Genomic DNA, 11506 nt, shown 5'->3' on the forward strand with positions numbered 1-11506 from the left:
CAAAAAACCTGCAATATGACAATGTGAAGATTTCCTTCTGATTTCAACAATTGTTCAGAGCGATACAAAGTTTTGACATACAGTAAATAGCAACAGGTTAGGTAAAGACCCAATGTAGTTGGCTCTCTATGCTGCTGAATCAAAGCAGCTACAACATATTATTTACATGTTTCTCATTCTTACACATTAGTATACCAATCAAGATCACTTTCAACAGTTTGCAATAGTATGTAAAGTCAAAACACCAGGTGCATTTCAAATAATTAAAATAAAATATTAAAAGCCAGGTTTCATAAGGTGCATGGAATGACATTGGGGAATGTCCTCAAGAAACAAGTCCAAGAAAAATGTAGGAAACCTTAATCAGTAAATAGGATGATCCAGTAGGAAAGATCACATGCTCTCCATCCATGTGGAGCTTTAACAGAACTTTGACTTCCAACCAGAAATAATTTTAAGGTCATTTTCTTCTAGTAAGGCGAAAAGTTAAAATAGCAACCAAAGCTGATAAAAAATACTTAGGCTTTTTTTGTTGTTGTTGTTGACAGAAAACTATAAGAAAAGTTTTGTTTCCATTGCCAATCTTTATCCTGCTTTCTTTCAAGTTGCCACCAGCCACTTGGCTTGCGTCCAAAGCAACGTTGGTTGGATGCAGCTTCAGGCTCTCTTGGATAAGTCAGAAAAACTGGAGGAAATATTTCAATAGCCGTACAGCTAAGGACAATCTAAACCAGTCATCTCAAGGCCTGGGGTTAAGCTGAACACAATGTCCTGGGGATATTGTGTTCGGAAAAATAATCTGGCCAAGATGTGAAAATAAGTGAAGGCCTTTAAATCTACAGAACAACATCTTCAAATCCAGCAGCAACCAATATATATATATATATATATATATATATATATATATATATATATATATATATATATATATATATATATATATATATATATATATATATATATATATATATATATATATATATATATATATTTGTGTTACAACCCCTGGTATGCCTAAATATGGGAGGAAGGTCACTACTCCCTCTTTCTGTCCTTCGGCTTATCACAGAAGACCATGCAGGCAGAAAACCATATTTTTATTTTTAATGTTGCCTGTTTATATTTGTGTTGTATTTGTACTGATAAATAAATAAAGGGAGACTAGTATAGATCTATTTCGAGCTAATTAGCTCTCATCAGCTAGCCATACCCTTACTGGGATTTGAACCTGGGCTGTATTATATCTTAGGCAGGAGTCTTAGCCACTAAGCCACAGGCTCGCCTCCTTATCACAAATACATACTCGCCTCCGTAACACAAATACATACCTATTTCCCTGGCTCAACTGATAAGGAGGCGAGCCTGTGGCTTAGTGGCTAAGACTCCTGCCTAAGATATAATACAGCCCAGGTTCAAATCCCAGTAAGGGTATGGCTAGCTGATGAGAGCTAATTAGCTCGAAATAGATCTATACTAGTCTCCCTTTATTTATTTATCAGTACAAATACAACACACATATATATAAAAATATTGCATACACACACACATATATACATATACATATACATGTACATATACATATACATATAGAATAGATCCTACTTGATAAAAAGCATCCATGAAAGAGATCTAAAACAAGATGGATTTATGACATCAGCAAGTATTGCGGGCCCAATTGGCAAAAGAAAGCTCAGGACCATACAGGATGGAAACAAGCAGAAGAGGCCTTCATCCTGCAGTGGATAAACAATGGCTTTAAATGGTGGTGGTGGTGGTGGTGATTGATGGATTCAGAGACCACTCATAACAGGGTTCATCCAAAATGTCTTTCTGCCCTTGCAGAGTTTTTTTCTTTTATACAGTTTTTACAAGCAAAGCAAAGAGCATATAGCAACAGCACTGTAATTGGCATATTCTCCTTGTCAATCTTTTAAGAACATCCCAGCCAGGGTAAGAGCCTCACATATCTAGATGGTTCCTGGTACTGCCTGCTGCTACTAATTAGGTGAGCTCATAGGCATCTGAGGTAAACAGCTACTAAGGTCATGGCAGTGTGCTGCGCACGCCTCTACATAACCTTTCCTCTATACCTACAGATGATGATGATGATCATGGTGATGGTGATACACATACATACATACATACATACATGTATATATAGAATAGAATAGAATAGAATAGAATACCGTGTTTCCCTGAAAATAAGACAGGGTCTTATTTTCTTTTGATCCCACCCCCCCAAAAAATAAGCACTTAGCCTTAGTTTCGGGGAGGTCTTATTATTTTTGAGGTGCAGGAGATAGCGAGCTTGGTCACTTCATGGCTGCTGCTGTGTTGCAATATTTTCAGGGAAGCCTTATTTTTTGGGGAGGGCTTATTTTTGGGGGAGTGCATGCGCTCAAAAGCCTGATTGGGCTTTTTATCCGGGGGAGGCCTTATTTTTGGAGAAACAGGGTATAATAGAATACATAATAAAATACATAAAATAAATATATGTGCTGTATATATGAGTGTGTGTGTGTGTGTGCGCGTGTGTGTGTGTGTAGGCATAACACCCAATAGGTACAAGGAAAAAAAGAAAGAAAACTATAACAATGAAATATAATGACTTCCAACCTTTTCTTCAACAAATAATTGCAATCTTATAATCTCTCCTCCCTCTTGGATGTTATGCAAATCTCTTCAGGCCCATACTTAATTCACCTTTTTAAATCTTCAAACCCATAAATCATCATATAAGGATTTCCATCTTTTCAAAACTGAGCTTTATTTTATTAAACCTGATCTAGCCCATTCCCAACAGAAGGAAGACACTCAAGGGAACAACTTTACAACCTGGAAAAGTTTCAGATGTGAGTGTCATCAGCATACTGATAGAACACAGCTCCAAATCTGCTCATAAAGTTTTCTAGCAGTTTCATGGAAATATTGAAAAGCTATGGAAACACAACAGACCTCTGAAGACACCAGATACCAATTCCCATGCCTCCAGGCCTCCTATTTCCAAATCTCTCAATAGATATGGAATATCAAAACCCACTAAGGGTTAACTCAATCGCATGCATGCATTTATAACAATTCTAACCATACAGTCCCAAAGATGTTTGGGACTTGTATAATTGTATATAAGAAGTGGTGGGATGCAACCAGTTTAACAATGGGTTTGGTGCACGTGCTCTGTGTTAAAAAAATGCCCATTTTAAGCTTAAAAACCTACCTTCTATGTCAGCGCCAGTGCGTAAAACAGCTGGCCCACGGCACTCCGCTCTGCTGCACAAATCAGCTGAGCTAAAAAAACAGGCAAATATAGGACAGGGAAGAGCAGGGAAGAGCAGGGGTGGATGGACGGGCCAACTGCTCACTGGAACTACCGGTTCACCTGAATTGGTCTGAACCATCTGAATCCCACCCCTGTATACAAGTTGTATACAATTATTCAAGTTGTATACTTGTATAAGATGTATAGGATGTATAATTTCAGGGTAGTTAGAGGCTACCATTAAATTAAAAGATGCTTGCTTCTTGGGAGGAAAGCTGTAACATATTAAAAAGCAGAGACATCACCTTGCCAACAAAGGTCTATATAATCAAAGTTGCAGTATGGATTTCCCAGCGGTCATGTATAGCTGTGAGAGTTGGGCCATAAGGAAGGCTGAGCACCAAATAAGTTGTGCTTTCAAATTATAGTGTTAGGGAAGACTTTTGAAGGTCCCTTGGACGGCAAGGTGATCAAATCAGGCAATCCTAAAGGAAATCAACCCTGACTGTTCTTTGGAAGGACAGATACTGAAGCTGAAGTTCAGGTATTTTGGCCATCAAATGAGAAAGGAGGACTCATTGGAAAAGACCATGATGTTGGGTAAGATTGAAGGCAAAAGGAGAATGGGATGGCAGAAGATGAGATGGTTAGAAAATATCATCAACACAGTGGGCATGAGTTTGGGCAAACTCCAGGAGACAATGGAGAAGGGGCCTGGTATGTTATGGTCCATGGCAGGGGTCTGCAATCCACGGCTCTGGAGCCACATGTGGCTCTTTTATCCCTTGCTGTGGCTCCGTCGCCAGTCGGCACCACAATTTTCAGAGGAGCTTTCAGTTTGGGGGGGAGAGCAAGGTGCGCCAGGAGGAGACTCTAAGGTTTCGCGGTCAGCTTCACAACTGATAGGGCTTTCAGTTAGGACAGGTAGAGGAAAAAGGACACTGTGCTAGGAGGAGACTCTATGGTGGGGAAACCAGACTTCCAGTCGGCTCCAGAATTGAATGGGGGTCTTCTGGTTAGGACCTTTGTGGCTCTTTAAGTGTTTAAACCCTGGTCCATATGATCACGAAGAGCAAGACATGACTTAACAGCTGAACCATTTTGTTATTATCAAACAGTCCTGAAATTTGGCACTATCCAGATGTATTGATTGCAATTTCCATCCTCCTCAGGCAGCTTGATTGGTTCTGTGCCATCAAATAGTTATAAACTCCTAGGGACAACATATTTAGATTTTCTCCATTAACAACGTATCTTTAACCAGTTTTTTTTCAAGTATCCTAAAGGTGCACTCAACAACACCATAAATAAATCCCTTCACCTTGCTGCCAGTCATCCTCTTCTTCTCTTTCCTTCCACCTTTTCCAGCATGAGAAAATTCCTTTTCATGAGATCAAGCAGCATAGACAAGCTGAATGAGTGTTCCAGACTAGGAATGCGAGACTCTAATTTCAGTTCCCTCAGTCAGCCACGAAGCTTTGCTGGATGACCTTCAGCTGTCAGATCTTAGGATAATATATCTTGCAGGGTTGTTCTGAAGAAAGAATGCAAGAGACATCCAAGCAATATTTCTTTCCTGAGGCTCTGTGACCAGTGACTTAGATGGATTTTTGTGGGTTTATTCTACCAGGAGTCTCCAGTTTTATCACTTCAGTTTCTAAGCAATTTGATAATCCCATAATTCAGCCTGTGGAGAATAATTAGCACAGAATTAGACATGGCCAGCAGGGGGAAGAAGAGCACTTGCTGAAGGCTGCTGAAGGTTCATAAAACTGTTTTTATAAACTGTGCATATTATGAGCATTGCATGTCTTTCTGATGGCTAAATATGAGGTATCAGTGCACACAAGGGAGCAATCAGCAATCACAGGTTCCATTCCAAGGTAAACTGCTTTTTGGGGGATTGGAAGGAAGATCCCTGTCCAAAATCAATAAATCAATAAGGACCAAATGTATCTAGTGGTCATAAAATACTAAATGTTGGCTGACACCCACCCAGTAGTACTCCTGGTTCCTGTAGTCAGTTCCAATAGTCAGTTTTTCCAGAAGAAAAAATTGTAGACTACAGGAACCAATAGCACTACTCAGGTGACTGTGAGGACACAGATCAACCTCCAAGTAGTCTCAAGGACCCTGTAAAAGGATGCAAATGACCAACTGTCTGCAAGGAATATAAATCCTTCCATTTCCCCACTATCCTGTCAGAGCTGAAGAAGCTTCTTGGATGAGAAATGAGATGTCTTCAAAGAAAAAACAAGGAAGTCCAATTGCCTCCTGAGAAAGCACCTTGGGAAGTGATTTGCCGCTGCTTTCGTCTTTATTTTCCAGTCGACCTACCTCACTGGAATGCTCATGTAGTTCCTAACTAACAAAGATCGATTTTGCTTATTTTCTGAGATTCGCTGAGATGAAGCCATTTGATGTCCCTGTAGGTTTCTCTATGTATCCACAAGAAAACGTCTAAGACAGCTATTGCTAAAATGGAGTTTAGAAACACAGAGCAAATATCAGACACAATAAAGAACGAAGTGGATGAAATCTGCAAATATCTGCAGGATGCATAAAGCCTCTCTTGCAGCCATTGAAGGCTCATATCACCTCAATGAAAAATGACACTTCTCCCCAAAGAACAAGTAAATAGATAGATAGATAGATAGATAGATAGATAGATAGATAGATAGATATATTCGTAGATTTTCACGGGTGTAGGTATGCTGGTTTTGTTGTATTCGGGTCTTTTCCCGTGTACAATCTCAATCCTACACGGGAAAAGACCCGAATACAACAAAACCAGCATATATATACATATACATACATACATACACCAGAAGCCATATTTAAAAAATAAATAAATAAAGCAGGGTTGAAGTTTTGTATTGAATTCAAAATTCATTTAAATTGAATTCCAAATTGCAGATTAAAATTTACATTTTCCTTTAAATTATAGAACTCCCATCACATTAATTTCATTTTCCCATTGGATACAGAGAATACGCAGTAAAAATCAGCTGCAAACTGTGGGACTCAAAGGCTAAGAAAGAAGAAAGGTTGGTACAAAAACGTTGATTCCTTCTCTAGGTGAAATCTGTACACACGACTTTCCTCTGAATGTGAATTTCAAATGACCTTGTTGGTAATTAAAATTTTTAAGACTTAACTGGGACCACTTCGCAAGCTAACATTGCAAAACTTAGATTGGCTTGTAATTCACCCTGCCATACTGGGAAGCTAGACAGAGTTCAGATCTTACGATTTAGCAGGCGATGTTTTCCTTATTTATTGATATGTAAATACATGCTTGACAGTCAATTTGGAATCGAGGTTAAGGCACCAGGCTAGAAATAAGCTATTGGTTAAGAACCGGTTTAATTAGAAATAAACAAAGAAATAAACTGGAAGTTTATTTGGATAACCATTTGTCTGAAGTGGTGCAGGGTTTCCTGCCTAAGCAGGGGGTTGGACTAGAAGACCTCCAAGGCCCCTTCCAACTCTGTTATTCTATTCTATTCCATTCTATTCTATTCCTCTCCTCTCCTGTTCTATTCTATTCTATTATTTTCCTCTCCTCTCCTCTCCTAGTCTATTCTTTGTGAATTCTAGTTTCTGCCTTAAACACAAAGCCAGCTGGGTGACCTTGGGCCAGTCACTTTTGATCAGTTCTAGGAAGGAGACAATGGCAAATCACTTCTGAAACTTTGCCAAGAAAACTTAGGAACTTGTCTAGGCAGTTGCCAGGAGTCTAAAATAACTTCAATGTGTGCATGCACAACACAGAACCAAAGAAACATAGAATGTATGGAATTGCCCGTGAATTAAAATTGTATCAATAAAAAAATCAACTGCACCAAAAAAAAAAAACTTAAGAGGAAATACAAGGACAGCTAACCCTAAAATCTCAAAAACAACACATTTTTTAAAAGGATTCACTATTATCCACAGAGATTTTTAAAAAATCTAAAACATATTAACAAGTTAAAAGGCCTATTTTCTTAGCAGAATATATTTGCCTGACATTTGAAGCAAGGTCATGTGTAAATACAGTTCGCTCATAATGATTTACTGTTTATGTTAAAGTACGGTTAGGAATAGAAGTTGTGTTAAAGGCAGATACTACAGCAGATCTGCCTTTGTGCTATTTTTTCATAAATGAAGTAATAGAAACAAAAGGGTGGGATTTTTCCATGTCTGAAATATCCTTTGAGGATTTTTTCCCATAGTGGTACATGAGGGAGAGAGAAAGCAATGATCATTCCATCCCCTGAGTCATGTCCCATAGAAATTGTGGGTTTCTTGTCTGTCACTACCTGGAGAAAAGTCCCTATGTAGCTGTGATCCCAACACTGTTGGTGGTGATAGATAAACACACTGGTTTTATATATTAATGGGGCTCTGATTTGATAAAATATATTCCCCATTTTCTGCTTCTGTACGCCAAGCCTCAAAGTCTTCATCAGTAGTGGGATTCAAATAATTTACTGGTGAACCAGTTGTTAAATTGCCCGCCCACCCTGCGCTGCAATGGAGAAATGGCAGTAGTGCAATTCAGCCAGTTCTATCCGGTTTGGGAGAACCGGTAGTGGTGGCGGCAGGAGGCTCCGCCCACCTGCCCAGACATCATCACGTCCCATTTTTGACGCTCTGCGCATGCACGGAAGGTCCTGTGCATACTCACATTTGTGAACTAGTAGCGAAGGCAAGTTGATTTCACCCCTGAGAAACGGGCAACGGAGCGGCTGGCACGAGGGAAAGAGGAGGAGGAGGAGGGAGAAGAAAGAGGGAAGGAGAAAACCGCTTTCTCCTTCGTGTGCCAGCCGCTCTGTTGCCCGTTTCTCCATTGCAATTCAGCACAGTGCCCAGGATCTACTTTGATAGCAGGGGGGTAATTTAACAAGCAGTTTGCTTGAACCAGTGCAAACTGGCTGAATCCAACTACTGGCCTTCATGCTATCTTTTACTACTTCATTCCAGTAGAAGGGGCATGGTGTGGAGCCCGTTGGCTAAGGAATTCCAGCTGGTGGGGACCAGTAGAAGAGATTTTTCTGCCATGGCTCCTGCCCTTTGGTACATCGTTCCCATCGAGATGAGATCCACCACTACCCTACTACTAGCACTGTTTATGACACCTAATTTGGGCAATGAAATGTCTGCAAGAAAACAACCATGCTCAGAGACCACCAAGGACCCCTCATTTCAACCCTGAGCTACACATATTCTCCTTTATTGGTCCCTTCCAAAGGGACCTGAAAATCTGGCTTTGGCAACTAGCTTGGGGCCCCAATCAGGGCCTCCCACTCTGGAGGTAATCAGTAGATTAGGAGAAGATCCAGTGGTGGGATTCAAATAATTTAACAACCGGTTCTCTGCCCTAATGATTTCTTCCAACAACCAGTTCACCAAACTGCTCAGAAACTTAACAACCGGTTCTCCGGAAGTGGTGCAAACCGTCTGAATCCCACCACTGAGAAGAGCCCATCTCTACCCTGTTCACATGTTGTTCACTTTTATGCAGTGTCTTCTTAATGTTACTATTTTAATTTAGTGTTGAATGTTTTTAATGCTCTGCACGTTTTATGTTTTACAACATTGTAAACCACCCGGAGTCGCTTGACAGAGAGATGGGAGGCATACATGTTTAATAAATAAAATAAATAAATAAAATGTGCAATTGTCCTTGCTGTGGATGTTCCCTGTTTGATCAAAGGCCAGGTCTTTGCTCTCAGATGACAAGCTTAAGAGTACTCTGCATCTCGTACTCCTGTTTTATCTGCTTTCCTACTTTTGCATACTTTCTTCTTTTAAAGAGCTTTAGAGGCTCTCCCTGATTCACATTCTCCATCCAGATGGAATCTTGTCGCTTTCCAGATATGCCGTCAACCAGAAATGAAATGAAAGGGAGCTCACGGTGAGTCACAGGCTGAAGAGACAAGCTGGGAGGGATATGGAAAAAATGAATGAAGCATGTGTGAGAAAGACAACAGCAGCTGGGCTGTGTTCCATTTATGCCCGGGGAAAACTGAGCAGGGGGAGTTACAAATAAAGCTGAGATTTTTGGGGAGACATCTTGCAAATGCTTAATCATGCCCTATTTACTAAAAACAACCTTGATTAGATGCAGGGGAAAGCTGAGAAGGTTACATTGGATGGAGAAATGCTTATAATACAATAGGACGCCTGGCCCACTAATTTAGGTGGTTTTGCAAAATAAATAAAAAGAGAGGGGAGTCAGAAAATGAATAGGGAGGGTGAATCCACCAGTTTCCCACAATTACGAGATCATTTCTCCATGTATAGAAGCCTGGAGCCAGGTCTCCATGTCTCTGAATCTCAATTGCTAGTGGTGAAACAATAGGGGGGAAACTCTTTTAAGTGGCATGGGACTCCTAGCTGAGAAATGTACAGACTTACGACCACAACTGAGCCCAAAATTTATGCTGAGACATTCATTAAGTGAGTGCCCATTTTAAGACCTTTCTTGTCATAGTCGTAGAGTGAATCATTGCAGTTGGTAAGTTGGCAACCTGATTGTTAAGTGAATCTGGCTTCCCCTTTGACTTTGCTTAGCAGGAAGTCACCTGACCCTGGGGCATTGCAACCCTCTTAAATAGGAACCAAATAGGAACCAGTTGCCAAGCATTCAAATTTTGATCATATGACCACTTTACAACAGTTGTAAATGTGAAAAACGGTCACAGGTTTTTCAGTGCTATTGTAACTTTGAATAGTCACTAAATGAGCTGTTGTAAGGCCACACTTGGAATACTGCATTCAGTTCTGGTCGTCACGATGTAAAAAAGATGTGGAGACTCTAGAAAGAGTGCAGAGAAGAGCAACAAAGATGATTAGGGGACTGGAGACTAAAACATATGAAGAACGGTTGCAGGAACTGGGTATGTTTAGCTTAAGAGAAAGAAGGACTAGGGGAGACATGATAGCTGTGTTCCAATATCTCAGGGGTTGCCACAAAAAAGAGGGAGTCAAACTATTCTCCAAGGCACCTGAGGGTAGAACAAGAAGCAATGGGTGGAAACTAATCAAGGAGAGAAGCAACTTAGAACTGAGGAGAAATTTCCTGACAGTTAGAACAATTAATCAGTGGAACAGCTTGCCTCCAGAAGTTGTGAATGCCCCAACACTGGAAGTCTTTAAGAAGATGTTGGATAGCCATTTGTCTGAAACGGTATAGGGTTTCCTGCCTAGGCAGGGAGTTGGACTAGAAGACCTCCAAGGTCCCTTCCAACTCTACTATTGTATTGTATTGTAAGTCAAGGACTACCTGTGTACATTTCTCAGCTAGATGCTGTATTGTGTTTGTTTGCTTGTTTGGAAATTTATATTACTGCCTATACACACATGGCTGTTGTGGCCTGCCAGCGGCCAACAGAGTTGGACAGTGGGGAGGTTGAGCCAGTCCTGGAGGCTGGAGAAGGCTCGGATGAGGGCTCTGTGTCAGAGGCAGAGATGGAGCCGAGACCGTCTGGCAGTGATCAGGTGCCTACAGAGCTAGACAGCAGTGAGGCAGAGGAACAGCTGGAGCCTGTTCCCAGTGTGCGCATGCACAGAGCTCCCAGAAGAAAAGAACAACTCAGAAATCAGGGTAGACTCGGGAGTAAAGCTACAGGTGGAAGGTGATTGGCCCCTCCCATAGGAAATAAAAGAGGAGCAAAAGAGGAGTGGGCTTTTGCAGAAACAATTATTTCGTTTGGCCATTAGATTCATTTCAAGAGTGTGAAGATCTGTCCATGAATCAACTCTGTGCCCAATCTTTCCTTGCACAGCACCTCATTTGGAAAATATTTACCCAGCAGCTTTCCAAGATAGATAAGGTCTGTAGTCATAAATATTCCTTTGAAAGACTGTTTGCCAGGCGTTGCTGAATGTGAATGAGAGGAATTCACATTCATTTAATAAAAGGGGTTTTGTCGGGACCAGGATTCTGCCTTGTGCTTTTTGGGAAAGCCTAGGTCAGAACAATGGCGACTCAAGGCGGCTTACAAGAATATAAAAAATTGGGGAGTTCCGGTTCCGGCGGCAGCGGCGACGGGCAGCTCTTTGCCCGCTCCGGCTCTCCGGTGGGCTTCCCCACTCCTTGGGGGGCACAGGACACCCCTCAGAGGGGTCCTGCCGGAGGGGCGGCATCGCGGGGAGCTCCTGCATCGGCGGCGGCCGGCGGGAGGTCTCTCGCGCGCCCAAGGCACCGGGGAGCTAGATCGGAGGGCGCCTCGCGTTTCTGCGCTTCGCGCCTCGCTA

This window comes from Natrix helvetica (assembly GCF_964273705.1).
Source record: "Natrix helvetica genome assembly, chromosome: 2".
NCBI lineage: Eukaryota > Metazoa > Chordata > Lepidosauria > Squamata > Natricidae > Natrix > Natrix helvetica.